At 51.2% G+C, this 13742-nt stretch overlaps 1 protein-coding gene and 1 pseudogene across 2 annotated transcripts in view; one reads left to right on the plus strand and one right to left on the minus strand.

The window, feature by feature from the left end:
- The window catches only part of LOC310920762 (olfactory receptor 14J1-like), a gene marked incomplete at its 3' end in the record, with an annotated part of 1005486 nt that overhangs the window by 899375 nt on the left and 92369 nt on the right, over nucleotides 1–13742 (minus strand). The window lies entirely within an intron of this gene.
- On the plus strand, nucleotides 10706–11640 carry LOC310920803 (olfactory receptor 14J1-like; annotated as a pseudogene). The gene has a single exon. The product of its transcript is annotated as an olfactory receptor 14J1-like (transcript).

Raw genomic sequence — 13742 nt, forward strand, 5'->3', positions numbered from 1 at the left:
GAGTTTCATTTGTGACATGAGGCCAAACCATGACCGTCTGTCCCTCTGGTTTCATGATCATCACAGGCTGCTGGCTCACGTAGCATTGCACCATTCCTGCCAACCCCATGACAGACATCTCCACTGGATCAAAGGCCACTCCGGGGGCCAAGTGGAAAGGGGCAGAATCGTGATGTCCACACCAGTGTCAAGGATCCCGCGGAGGCGGATCTCTGGCGGTGTCGCACCAGGGATGGACAGGGTAAACACCTTCTCAGGATGTTCATCGGTCATGACAGCAGTCCAGTGAACCTGAGGTGGCCCAGTGGATCCAAAGCCGCCGTCTCCCCACAACTGGCTCTCTGCCCTGTGAACAGAAGACTTAAAAGGCACAAGTTGAGCAATCCTGGTCTCTTTGGGGATAGTGATGGGGGGTGGGGGTGGAAACCATAGCATAGATTTGTCCTGTGAAATCTGCATCAGTGAGTCCCCCATGCACAGTGATACCCTGAGTGATGGCACTAGATTTCCCCATGAGGAAAGCACTCATGCCCTCACCCATGGGACCAAAGGCAGCCAGGGGAACCTTGTGCCCTCCACAAGACTCTAAGACGACAGTTGCTGTTATGAAGACATCAAGACCTGCTGAGCCGCTGGTGCTGGCTGCAGGCTGGCCAAGGAAACCTCCATCAACTCCAGAGCTTGGAGAGAGGCTGTGTCTGAGCGCGTCTCCCCCTCGCGCTCCGCTTCCCATTTCCCGAGCTCGGCAAAGGCTGATCATTAACACAAACTGTTGCCTCCCTGACATTCGCAGTATGATTTGGCCTTCCACACCAACCACATGAAAACAAGAGAGTTGTCACGTAAAGCAAGGGGAACCCTTAAAATAATGGGAAGTTGGACAGGAGCAAACACAGATCCAATCACTATGATTAATGCTACGTTCTCCGGTTTATTTAGTCTAAAATGGCAGGCTATATACACTTCTATATATTTTACAACTGCAGTTACATTCTCATTGGCATACAGCACAGGGAAAAATGCAAACAAACATTGTTTTACTTGTTCCTTAAGGTGGCTAAAATGTTACTAACTATACCTTTTAGCCTCTAGAAAACCCACTATCCCTCATTAACACCTTAAAATCTAATTTCTAACTGTGCCATGGAGTGGGGCCCAGGCTGGGTTAGCTCAAACTTCACTCCAAATATAGATCATGCCCTTGTTCCTCAAAGAAATTCTGCTACAAATCCCCCTTTTTTCTTTTTGAACTACCCAGATTGGGTCAAAGGCATGGCTGGCTATTTTTCACATATACATTAACAGACAAGGCACAAAAACTAAAATAATTACAATAACAATAAAAAGAGTGATGCCAAAATGTATTAAGTCTTTGATCCAACCAGCAAAACTCCATGAATTGAGCCATTTATCAAAAGGAGTGTTAACCATTACAAGTTTTCCCATGTTGCTCCCCAGCTGTGAAAGCTGCTTGTGGAATGATTGAGAACAATCAAACAGATTCATACAATGCAAAGAAAAAGAAAACCCAATCTCAAAAGTCCTTGCATGCAGAACAAAAAGATAGTTGCAGTCTTGATACTGGCTCACTTCTGTGTGCTCACTTCTCCATTCTTGAAGCTGTCAGAGATTCTGTGCTTGACATGATTTCCACATTCTTCACAGGAATTCACTTGTGTTCTGTATCTACAGAGACACAAACAAGCTCTTTGCCCTAGGTTAGTAAAAAGGTGTACTTTGATGGAAAATGCACTATTCTTGTTGAAACTGAAATCTATCAGAAAAAAATTCAAATCCAACAGCTGAAAATGTTTCAAATGACAAATAGTTAACAACTGTCAACAATACCACATGTGAATTTGAATGATTGCCAATTACCAAAATGCTGTCTCATTGTCCCAGATTCTGCAACAGCTGAAAAACTCTTTTCCAGTGAAGACCTGGGTATCCTTTCTTGAGCAAGGTTCCCAAATTCACTCCAAAAGTCTGTCCAGCTATCATTGATGAGGTCAAATCGTCAAGTCAAAGTGACTTGTATCTAGTTTTTTGGTGCAGAAACATCTGGGTTTGTTGATGATCACATCTCCTCTAGTTAAAGTCAAGGTGTGGCCAGGACCTGGCTTTATCTAGAGTGATATTCTTTATTACATTTTTAAAACAAAGTTCTTAACAACAGTAATTACAAAATGCTTAAACAACTAAAGAACATTAAAAAAAATCCTAAAGTGTCTCATGATACATATCTTTTGGATAATTAAAAAAGAAGTGTCAAAACACATGAGAAGTCAGCTATAAATATAGAAAATTAACAAATTCACAGTACTTATTACTTAAAACTTATTATCTTAAACTTAACTTACTTAACTTACTTATTATTTTAACTTACTTATTTATTATCTTAAAACTTATTATCTTAAAATAAAACACAAAACCCCTACAAAATAGCTTATGATCTATAACAATAATGATGTAAAAATTTTCTTCTCTTCCATTCACAAACTTCTCAGTTTTATCACAGCTATGTCCTTTGAAGCCTTCTTATATCTAAGAAAAACCAACTAAACTTTGCAAATTAGATTAGCATATTTTAACAAAACTTGCATTTAAAACCTGCATACAATAAAACTTTAAATTTATGAAATAAAAATTTTTCACTTAAACTTTATAAATCCTTATCTTAAATTCAATTTATACTGAACAAGGCTTAAACCTAAAACAAACTACATAAAAATCACTTTTAATATCAACAGAATACTAAAACACAACCCAACTTGGATCCAAATACATCAATACTACAATCAAAAATCCATTTCTATTTCATGACAATAGATCTTTTTCCCATACTATGATGGGCTTGTGCACAACAAAGGAACAAATGACTGCTGTTTTTCTTTCAGGTCTTTTGCTTGTGATCAGGCACCTGCTTTGTAAACATTCAATGGTTTCCATATCTCTGCTTCTGAATTTAGAAAACTTGTAACTAATTGATTTAGTATTATAAATCCCACTATAAGTTAGCTGTTGCTGAACCTTTTGCCTGAATGCAGCCCCTCCTAATTCGAGGGTTACTGGCCTCTCAGGCGTCTCTCCCTCTCCCTGACGAGGAGTGGGGACCTAGAACTTTTGTGCAGCACAAGATCCCTGTGCAGCACTGCCAAAGAAAAGGTGGACCCAGCAGGTAGCAAAAGGATAAATGAAGAAAGGGTGTGTGCAGTGGATTCAAGGGAAACCTGGCTACCTTTTGCTGAAAGGAGAAGTTGAAGGATCTGGGCTGATAATGTCAAAATGCTGCTTGTGGGCAGGGTCAGGCTCTGCAGCACTTGCTTGGAGTGGGTGGCTCCTTGGAGAAACTCTCTGCCCTGGTCTCACCCCGTCCTGCTTGCACTGCCTTTGCCTGCCCCAGTCCTGCCTGTGCTGGCCTGGTGCTGTCCACGGGGGGTGTCCTCTCTCGACCTGCCCTCCGAGGCTGCCCCATCTCACTCTCCGTCGAGGTTTGTCCAGCCCAGAGCCATCCTATGGCTCAAACTCCATCCCGCTCGTTCCGCGCCTGCCACAAGTGTGTCTGGGGTTTTGTCGTGGTTTGGAAGCAAAACGAGTGAAAAGCTCCAAGTCAGTGATACAATTTAATAAGAAGAAAGGTAAAAAGGTAAAAAGGTAAAAATAAAATAAATGCAATTACACAAAGGACCACTGACAGAGTCAGAATACAACCTGAGCAGGATGGTGGAAGCAGTCCAGATGAGGTGCTCTTCCTGAAGCAGTGATCCTGTAGAAAGGTCTGGTAGCTCTGGTCCTCGGAGAATCCAGTGGGTAAGGGCTGCTTGTACTGTCCCAAATCCCAGCTTCTATCCAGGTGAGAATGCTTGGCTCCTCCCCCTGGGCAGAGCATCTCCCAATGGGATGAGGAGTTGTGAAGTGGGTCCTTGATGGCCCCTTAAACAAAGACAAATCCTGGAAGGAGTTACCTGTGAGTCATGGGCAAGGCGTTGATGGGCCATTAGCAGAAGAGAGCCCAAAGGCAGGTGGGCCTGGGAAGAACACTGCCCCACTTGGTTTAACAGTTCATGAAGATGGTGATAGAATAAATACTTTGTGTACATCCTACACTACAACCCAGGACAGGTTTGTAGTACACAGTTCTGTGCTTGCGCTGCTTGTCCTGGCTTCTCACTCACGCCCTGCGACGCAGGCACTGCGTGGACCGCGCTGTCCCCCGCAGCCCCTGCCAGTGCCAGCGCCGGGCTGTGCCGTGTGGTGAGCGCCGCGCTGGAGCTGCGGGGCTGTGCCGGGGCTGTGCCGTGTGGTGAGCGCCGCGCTGGTGCTGCGGGGCTGTGCTGGGGCTGTGCCGTGTGGTGAGCGCCGCGCTGGTGCTGGGGGGCTGTGCCGGGGCTGTTGTCGCTGTCGCGGCTGCTCCGCTGCAGCTGCTGTGTGAGGAGAGGGGCCCCCCCTTTCTGCCACACAGGCTCTGTCGCACTAAACACAAGTGACGGTCTGCTTAACTTCCCTTTCCTCTTGGCCCAAGAGGGATAACTGTTCTAAATCATTTTCTCTTATTTTTTCATCTCTCTTAGAGATAATATTCAAAAGGAGCCACGTTGCTGCCTTCAGTTCACTGTCCATGATTCCTTTTTCTATCTGTGTTGCACACTGAGGCTTACCTTCTCCCACGGCGAGCCACCACCACTGAGGCTCACTTCCAGTTTCCCAGCTCTGGAATTTCACTCCCGTATCGCCCGCAATCCAGGAACAATCACAGAGTCTTCCCATATTTAAATGAAACATCAAAACCGCATCAAAGTAACCGCATTAAAGTGAAAGAAAAAAATCCCACATTTAAGCGAAAAGAAAAAAAAAACATATTGAAATGAAGCCACATCTAAGCGAAGGTCCCAAGCTCGGGCACCAGATAAGGCTAGGGGAACCCTTAAAATATTGGGAAGCTGGACAGGAGCAAACGCAGATCCAATCACTATGATTAATGCTATGTTTCTCCATTTATTTCATCTAAAACGGCAGGTTATATACACTTCTATATAGTTTACAAATGCAGATACATTTTCATTGGCATATAGCATAGGAAAAATGCAAACAAACATTGTTTTACTTGTTCCTTAAGGTGGCTAAAGGTGATGAATAACTATACTTATTAACCTCTAGAAAACCCACAATCTCTCATTAACACCTTAACATCTAATTTCTAGCTGCACGACAGCCTTTACAATTGGCCTTGGTGTGGGCCCCAAGCTGGGTAGTTCAAACCTAACTCCAAAATACCTACACTTTCCTGTCCCTTGCATGACTGCCTGACCCTTTCTGTCCCTCACACAGCTGCTTGACCCTTCTTCCTCACAGCACAGCCTGCGGACTCCGACTGACCCTCAACCAGCTAACCCACTGTTTTATAATACTCATTCTCTTTGTACATACCTGGGATCTATTAGGGGAAAAATGTTCCCACCCTTGGTAATCAGTACAGCTGCATTATAAGTGGTGAGACTGCCTTCAGCACTATCTCTAGTCTCTTTACAATCCATCCTCTCACACCAAGGAAGATCTGTGTGCAGTACAGAACGGGGCCATTGTGACACTGCAGGACCTTGTATAACCAAGGGGTCACTGTAGCACAGCAGCGCCTGATGGAATCAAGGGGATCACAGTGACATTGTGGGGCTCCATGAGAACATGGGGACATTGTGACTCTGTGGAACCAAGGACACCATTGTTACATGATGGGGCATCATGGAACCAAGGAGGCCATTGTGAACCAGTGGGAGAACCTGCTGAGACTATCGTGACACTTCCAAGGCCTTGTGACACCAAAGGGCCATGTTGGAACTGCAGGGCCTTGTGGAACCAATGAGACCATGGTGACATTGCAGGGCCTCATGGGACCAAGAGGCCATGGTGACACTGTGTGACACCACGGAACCAATGAAACCACTGTGACACTGCAGGGCTCCATGGAACTAAGAACTCATGTAACTGTGAGGAGCCCAATGGAGTCAAGGGGCCATTCCATACTTCAGGGCCTCATGGAATCAAGGTGGCCTTGTGACACTGTGGGGCCTCATGGAATCCTGGAGATCATTATGACACTTTGAGGCTTTGTTGAATCAAGGGGCTCTGCAGAGCCTTGTGGAACCAAGGAGCCCATTGTGACACTGCAGGGCCTCGTGGAAGCAAAGAGACCATTTTGGCACTTTGAGTTCCTATGGAACCAAGGTGCCATTGTGACACCACAGGGCTTCACTGAACTGAGGCAACCACTGTGACACTGCCAGTCACAATGGTGTGAAGGGACCATTGTGACACTACAGGTTCCCATGGAAGCAAGGGGCCAGTGGGATACTGCCAGGCCTTGTGGAACTCAGGAGCTGTTGTGATCCTGGGGAGCCCAAAAAACCAAGGGGCCATTGTGGCACTCTGTGGCCTCATGGAACCAATGGCACATTGTGTCATTGTGCAGTCCCATGGAACCCAGGAAACCATTTTGACACTGCAAGGCCTCATGGAAGCAAGGGGCCTTGTGACACTGTGGAACCAAGGAGATCATTGTGATATTGCTGGACCCTATGGGAACAAAGTTCTGTTGTGATACTATGGGGTCCCATGGAACCAAGAGGAGATTGTGATGATGCAATAGCCCGAAGGATCCAAGAACATGGAAAAGGTCTGGCTGGCTTGGCCTCTGGGGGCTGCCTGACTGGTCCAGCTGACCTTGGCATGTTGAGAGCTGCTTCCCATCTCCTGAAACCCTGGAGATCTGTGCCTTCATTCCTGTGGGAAAAAAGTGTCCTCCTCCTCCAGGGATTCATGGCCAAAACTGGGATTCTGCCTCCAAATTTGCTTATATCTCAGGATTGTTCCTGTATGAAACCTGCCAGGACAGACAGCTCTGCTTGGCCTTGTCCTCTAGGGCCACATCTCATCTGCCTCCAAAACACTGGGTAGGCTGTGCTTTTCTTTCTGTGGAAAAAAACACATTTCAAGTCCTGGTGCTCATGGCACAGATTGAGAATCTGCCTCCAAAATTCTCTATATCCAAAGATAGCTCCCAGACTGTAGCTGCCAGGACTGTCTAGGTTCTCTTGGCTTCCTGATGGCCAGATCTCATCTGCCTTTGAAATACTGAGGCTCCGTACTTTCTTTCCCATGGAAAACTGTCCTTTGTGTCCAGATGCCTCCCAAATTTCACCTATCTAAGGATTGCTCCCAGACAAAAGCAGCCAAGACAAACAGGTCTGGCTGTCATTGGCCACCTTGGGGCTGAATCTCATCAGCCTTTGAAACACTGGAGGCCTGCCCTTTCCTTCCTGTGGAGAAGAATTGTCATTCTGACCAGACACCCAGAGCTGAAATGGAATTTCACCTCCAAAACTCCCCATATATCCAAGGCTGGCTTTCAAAAAAATGCTGCAAGCACAGACAGGTCTGGCTTGCTTTGGCATCAGATAAGTGCATCTCATCTGCCTCCAAAACTCTGGGGTCCTGTGGTTTCTCTCCTATAGAAAAGAACTGTCCTTCTTGTCCGGGTGCCCATGGCCTCAAGCACATGACCACTATATAGGGACGAAGGAGCTCTGTGCTCAGTGGAGTGGAGACTGAGGACAAGATCCCTGGGAGTGCTTGAAGGGTGGTTTCAAGAGATGGTGGATCCGTTTGACATAGAAGACAACAGCCAGAAAAGAAAAAATTAATGGCAAGGCCAACTTGGAAGGCCCAGGTTGGGAAAACGAGGGAAAAGGATTTCTCTCCCAGGGCAGGGCCGTGGTGCAACACATCCCCCAGCAGGAGTCTGGAGCAGCCCAAGGCTCTGTGTGGCCAGGCAGAGGCAGGCAGGAGGCAGAGCTGTCAGCAAAGGAAGGGCCCAGCCAGCTGGGGCAGCCGGGGGATGACGACAGCCTGCAGGGACAGAGGCGCAGGGCATGGACACCATAGGACAGCCTGGGCTGCACAGGGCACAGGGATGGGCAGCAGCTGCAAGGCCCTGACACAGCCAACTCCTGCAGCACTTGGGCCATGGCTGCTGGGCCTGGGCCTGAGCCATCAGCAGGAGACAAGTGACCCTTGCAGCCCTGGGGCCTCATTGCCTCCTTGGCCCTGCTCAGCAGCCTGGCAGGGGCCGCCCCATGGTCCTGCCCTTGGCATTGCACATCCCCACATCCCAGTGGCCTGGGAAGAGCCCTGAGCACTGAGGGGAGGGACAGGATGTGCCTTGGCAGGGGCTGGGGCTCAGGCCTTGGCCCTTGGCATTCCTGAAACACATCCAGGTTTGCTCAGCATCAGAGACACCTTTCCCTTGTTTGTCCCCACCTGTCATCACTGCCTGCAGTGTTCTGCTGTAACTGGAGCCTGGGGACACTTTCTCAATTGTGTCCCTCAGTGGGACCCATTAAAACTTCAAGAAAATTTGGAGTTAATTTTAACTTTTAATTCTTGAAAGGTTTGTTTAATTGGTGCTCAGAGACTGAAGTTCAGGGACTCAGGACTAACCCTCCAAGTGGGTTATTAAAATCCTTGTGCTGTGTCTGTGGTGCTGAGCTGGGCTGGGCTCCTGGCACAGAGGCAGCTCCTGGTAAACAAGAAGAGCTACAAAAAGACATTTCTCCTCAGGAGCAGCTTCTCTCCCAGCCCAGCAGGGCTGAGGACATTGCCTGCAGGTACCTGAGAACAGTGAGGCAGACAGAGGCTTAAAGAAACTGGAAGAACAATTCTGAGATTATTCATGGAGAAATCTTCACCACTTCTGACAGACTCCAGCTGCAGGGATCTCCTAAAGCTGACCCAGGACAGGACTGACAGCACTGTAAGGATGGCTCTGCTGCCCTTTCTGCTTTGGGGGAGGATGTGCTCCAGAGCGGGGCTGCCCTGGGCACCGTCAGAGGGACAGGGCAGGACGGCTCCTGCTGCCAGGGACGGCTGCAGGGGCTGAGGCTGGGGCTGCAGCCAGGGCTGCCCAGGGCTGTGGTGCAGAGCAGGTGCTGCAGCCCTGAGGGCTCTTGGCCAGGCCAGGGCATCTGCCACCTGCCAGGGGCAGCTCTCAGCCTGCCTGGGACCTCCCATGGATGGTGTAGGGGAGCTGTGGGTGCAACAAGTGACTCCTGCCAGGGCAGGTGCTGCTGCTGTGGAGAGGGTGCTGTGTGTGCCAGGGCTGCTCAGAGCTCCAGCTCATGCCCAGGTCATTTCTGAAGTGATTTTTCATGAGCAAATTCAGGGCAGCAGTTTCCTGCTTGAGTCTCTCATTTTCTCAATCTGTGCTCCTACTTTTCCCTGGCTAAGTGTGCTGGAAATGGAAACTCAACTGTGCAGGGCAGAGCAGGGGCTGAGACTCTTAAACCATCACACTGAGGATTCCTGGGAACCTCAGCAAGTGCCTCCACCTCCCCAGTCTCCAGATCCATCCACCAGCACCTTTCCATGGTGCCCAGGCCTGGGGGAGCTGTTCTTTAATCCCTGCAGCCCCGAGCAGCTGCAGGGCAGAGCTGGCCCAGGGGCTGGCCTGGGCTCTGGCAGCACTGGCAGGGAAGGAGCCTGGGCCCACAGGAACAGCTCGGGCTGGGACAGCTGCAGCAGCAGAGCCGTGGGCAGGGAGGGAGGGAGGCAGTGCTGAGGGAAGCCCTGCTGCAGGGGACATGTGGCACCTGCCAGCCCTGCCCTGCAGGGCACACACTGCCCTGAGCAGCACAGCTCCTGTGTCCCCTCCCAGCCAGCACAGCCCTCAGCCCAGGGGCTCGGGGCCCTCAGTCCCCTCCTGGGCCAGCAGAGCAGCCCCAGAGATGAAGAGCATCTCTCTTGCCATGTGCCCATTCCCTGCTGACCAGGGCCTCAGGGCCACTGTCCTGCACTGCTGCTGCCTGGCAGGGGCTGGGCAGGGCTGGGCAGGGAAAGGCTTTTCCTCAGGGCCCAGCTCTCTCTCTGCCTTGCCCAGGTGCTCCTGGCATTGCTGACGGGCTCTCTGGGAATGGCAGTTCCAGCTGCAGGCTCAGGCCCAGCCCTTGGGCTCCTCCTGTGCAGGCTGAGCACAGCAATGGGGTGTCCCAGCTCCCTCTGCCCTGGGGAGCTCTGGGCAGGGCAGGCTTGCAGGCTGGGAATGAGCTGACTGTCCCTGAATTTGGGAAAGGCAGGAGGCACTTTGTGTGCCAGGGATCCCTCTGCTCTCAGCAGTGTCTCCAGGCTTTCCAGGGTAACACGGGAGTGGAGCTCAGAAAGGTGCAAGTCCAGGGCAGCTGGGAACAGGAGAGAGGGACAGAGCAGCTCCTCTCAGTCTGCACTAAACCTGAGACAATCCTCCTGTCTCACTGGGCTCTCTGTTCTCCCTAGGTGCAGCAGAATCTCTCATTCTGATTCCTGAAATTCCCATCCCTTCACTCTGGCAACTCCTGTGCCTTAGGAAGAGATTTTTTGTCCAAGTTCAAACACCAGGACTGGTCCCTGCCCTCACTGTTCCCCTGCACTGACTGGGGCTCAGGGCTGACTCCTAGGTGTCCTGCAGGTGAAAGTCTGGCTCCTCACTGAACATTGGCCAGCAGCAATCAGGGCTCCAGCAACCAAGGTGAAGGAAGTTCTCCTACACATAGACAAGGGGGAGGTGTTTAGTGGCAGGAAATGGTCTGTGAGAGAGGACTTTGATTTTTTTGTGTGAAATTTCTCCTCAAATTCCACTGTCATTCCTCCTTCTGCAAGTTGGGATGTCCAGACACAGCAAATGTCCAACAGCAGCTCCATCAGCCACTTCCTCCTGCTGCCATTGGCAGACACGCGGCAGCTGCAGCTCCTGCACTTCTGCCTCTTCCTGGGCATCTCCCTGGCTGCCCTCCTGGGCAACGGCCTCGTCATCAGCGCCGTGGCCTCCAGCCACCACCTGCACAGCCCCATGTTCTTCTTCCTGCTCCACCTGGCCCTCACCGACCTGGGCTCCATCCTCACCACTGTCCCCAAAGCCATGCACAATTCCCTCTGGGACACCAGGAACATCTCCTACACAGGATGTGCTGCACAGGTGTTTTTTTTCTCTTCTTTATGGGAGCAGAGGTTTCTGTCCTGACCATCATGTGCTACGACCGCTACGTGTCCATCTGCAAACCCCTGCACTACGGGACCCTCCTGGGCAGCAGAGCTTGTGCCCACATGGCAGCAGCTGCCTGGGCCAGTGCCTTTCTCCATGCTCTGCTGCACACAGCCAATACATTTTCCCTGCCCCTGTGCCATGGCAATGCCCTGGGCCAGTTCTTCTGTGAAATCCCACAGATTATCAAGCTTTCCTGCTCACACTCAAGCTACATCAGGGAACTAGGGCTTCTTGCTGTTAGTGTCTCTTTAGCTTTTGGCTGTTTTGTGTTCATTGTTATCTCCTATGTGCAGATTTTCATGGCTGTGCTGAGGATCCCCTCTGAGCAGGGACGGCACAAAGCCTTTTCCACCTGCCTCCCTCACCTGGCCGTGGTTTCCCTGTTTGTCAGCACTGGCTTTTTTGCCTACCTGAAGCCCCCCTCCATCTCCTCCCCATCCCTGGATCTGGTCCTGTCAGTTCTGTACTCGGTGGTGCCTCCAGCCCTGAACCCCCTGATCTACAGCCTGAGGAACCAGGAGCTCAAGGCTGCAGTGTGGACACTGATCACTGGACAATTGCAGAAACACTAAACTGCTGGCCAGTTTCTGCAAATCATTTGAAATAAAAGTAATCTTTGATATCACTTCTTGCTTTGGTTGTCAGGTTCTTTTTCTTCGTTTTCGTTTTCACTGATGTTCACAAAGCAACAACATTATTTGTGTCCTTTCTTGTTTGTTTCTGTCAACCTTTGCTGTGGCCCCAGTCTTCATCAATGAGGGGCTGGGCTCTCAGGAGTTTTAAATGAAATAAAGGATCTCCCAGCAGAGTTTTATGCAGACATCCTCTTTTTGTTCCCTTCTCTGGGCCTGCAGCAGCAATGTCTGTGTGCAGAGCTGGGGGCAGATCAGGGCTGGCACAGCAGCTGTGCCCAGCACCAGCAGCCCTTGGTGTTGCCAGTGCTGCTCCCGTGGCCCTGCCCCGCTGCCCTCCTGGCCCTGGTGTTGCTGTAGGGCCTGAGGGCTCTCGGGGCCGGGCACAGGGCTGTGGGTGGCAGTGCCGGGACTGCAGCAGGGACAGGCCATGGGCACTGCTGGGGCAGCGCTGACGCCTCAGGGCAGGGCCTGGGGTCTCCAGGCTCCTTGCCCAGGCTCTCTCCAGAGCACGCCCAGGCCAGTGCTCAGCACAGAAAAGCCCCGTGAGCAGCTGCAGGGTGGCCCTGGGCAGGCTGGAGACAAACAGCATCACACCATGGGAACATCCCTTGGCGAGCAGGATCATCCTACAAGTGCTTCAGGAATTGTCTGCAGGCTCCTGCAGTGCCTGGTGCTGTTCCCTTGCCAGAGGCACCACAGGCCAGGGGGGGCACATCTGGGCTGCTGTGGCTGGCTGTGGGGCTCCCTGTTCTGGGCAATGAGAAGCAGCACTGACAGGATGGGCTTTGGGGCTGTGTGGAGAAGCTGAGGGACCTGGGCTGCTGGACATTTTGAAGAGGAGGCCCAGGGCTCATCCTGCAACTGCTTCTTGGGTAGTTTCAGAGAATCACAGAATCAGTAAGGTTGGGAAATACCTTGGAGATCATCAAGTCCAACCTGAGCCCTAAAACCACCTTGTCTCCCCTAAGCCTCCTCTTCTCCAGGATAAACAACCCCAGCTCCCTCAGCCACTCCTCACAGGACTAGTGTTCCACACCCCTCACCAGCCTTGTTGCTTTTCTCGGGACACACTCCAGCCCCTCCATGTCCGTCCTAAATTGGGGGCCCAGAATTGGACACAGCACTCCAGGTGCTGCCAACCAGTGCTGAGCACAGGGGAAGAATCACTGCCCTGCTCCTGCTGGCCACACCATTCCTGATCCAGGCCAGGGGTCATTGGCCTTCTTGGCCACTTGGGCACACTGCTGCCTCATGTCCAGCCTGCTGTCCAGCACTGCCCCAGCTCTCTTTCTGCCTGGCCACTCTCCAGTCACTCTGTCCCCAGCCTGGAGCACTGCAGGGGTTGTTGTGGCCAAAGGGCAGGACCCGGCCCTTGATCTTGTTCAACCTCCCATGGTTGGATTTGGGCCCTGGATCCAGCCTGTCCAGGACCCTGTGCACAGCCCTCCTACCCTCCAGCAGATCCACACTCACACCCAGCTTGGTGTCACCTGCAAATCTGCTGATGGTGGACTCAATCCCCTCATCCAGATCATCAATGCAGATCTTGAAATCCACGCTGGCTGGGTCTGATCCCTGGGCCATCCTGTGGGTGCCCTGTGATGGCACTCAAGGTGATCTGTTCCATAACCTCTCCAGGCACCCAGGTCAGGCTGACAGGCCTGGAGTTCCCCAGATCCTCCTTCCAGCCCTTCTTGGGGATGGGCTCACATTGGCCCCTCCAGTCCTCTGGGACCTCCCTGGGGAGCCAGGACTGATGAGAAATGATGGAGAGCAGCTTGGGGGCTCATCCACCAGCTCCCTCATCCCCCTAGGATGGATCTCATCTGGTTCCAGAGATACCTGTGAGCATCTGAGTGGCTCAGTAGGTCAGCAGCTGCTTCCTCCTGGATTCCAGGGGAGCTCTTCTGCTCCCTGTGCCCATCTACGAGCTCAGGAGAGCACTTGTCCTGAGGGCAGCCTGTCTGTTGACAACTGAGGCAAAGAAGGGGTTAAGTATCTCAACCTTTTCCTCATTTTTGGTAACCATATCCCTCAAA

Source organism: Zosterops lateralis (assembly GCF_965231275.1).
Source record: "Zosterops lateralis genome assembly, chromosome: 31".
NCBI lineage: Eukaryota > Metazoa > Chordata > Aves > Passeriformes > Zosteropidae > Zosterops > Zosterops lateralis.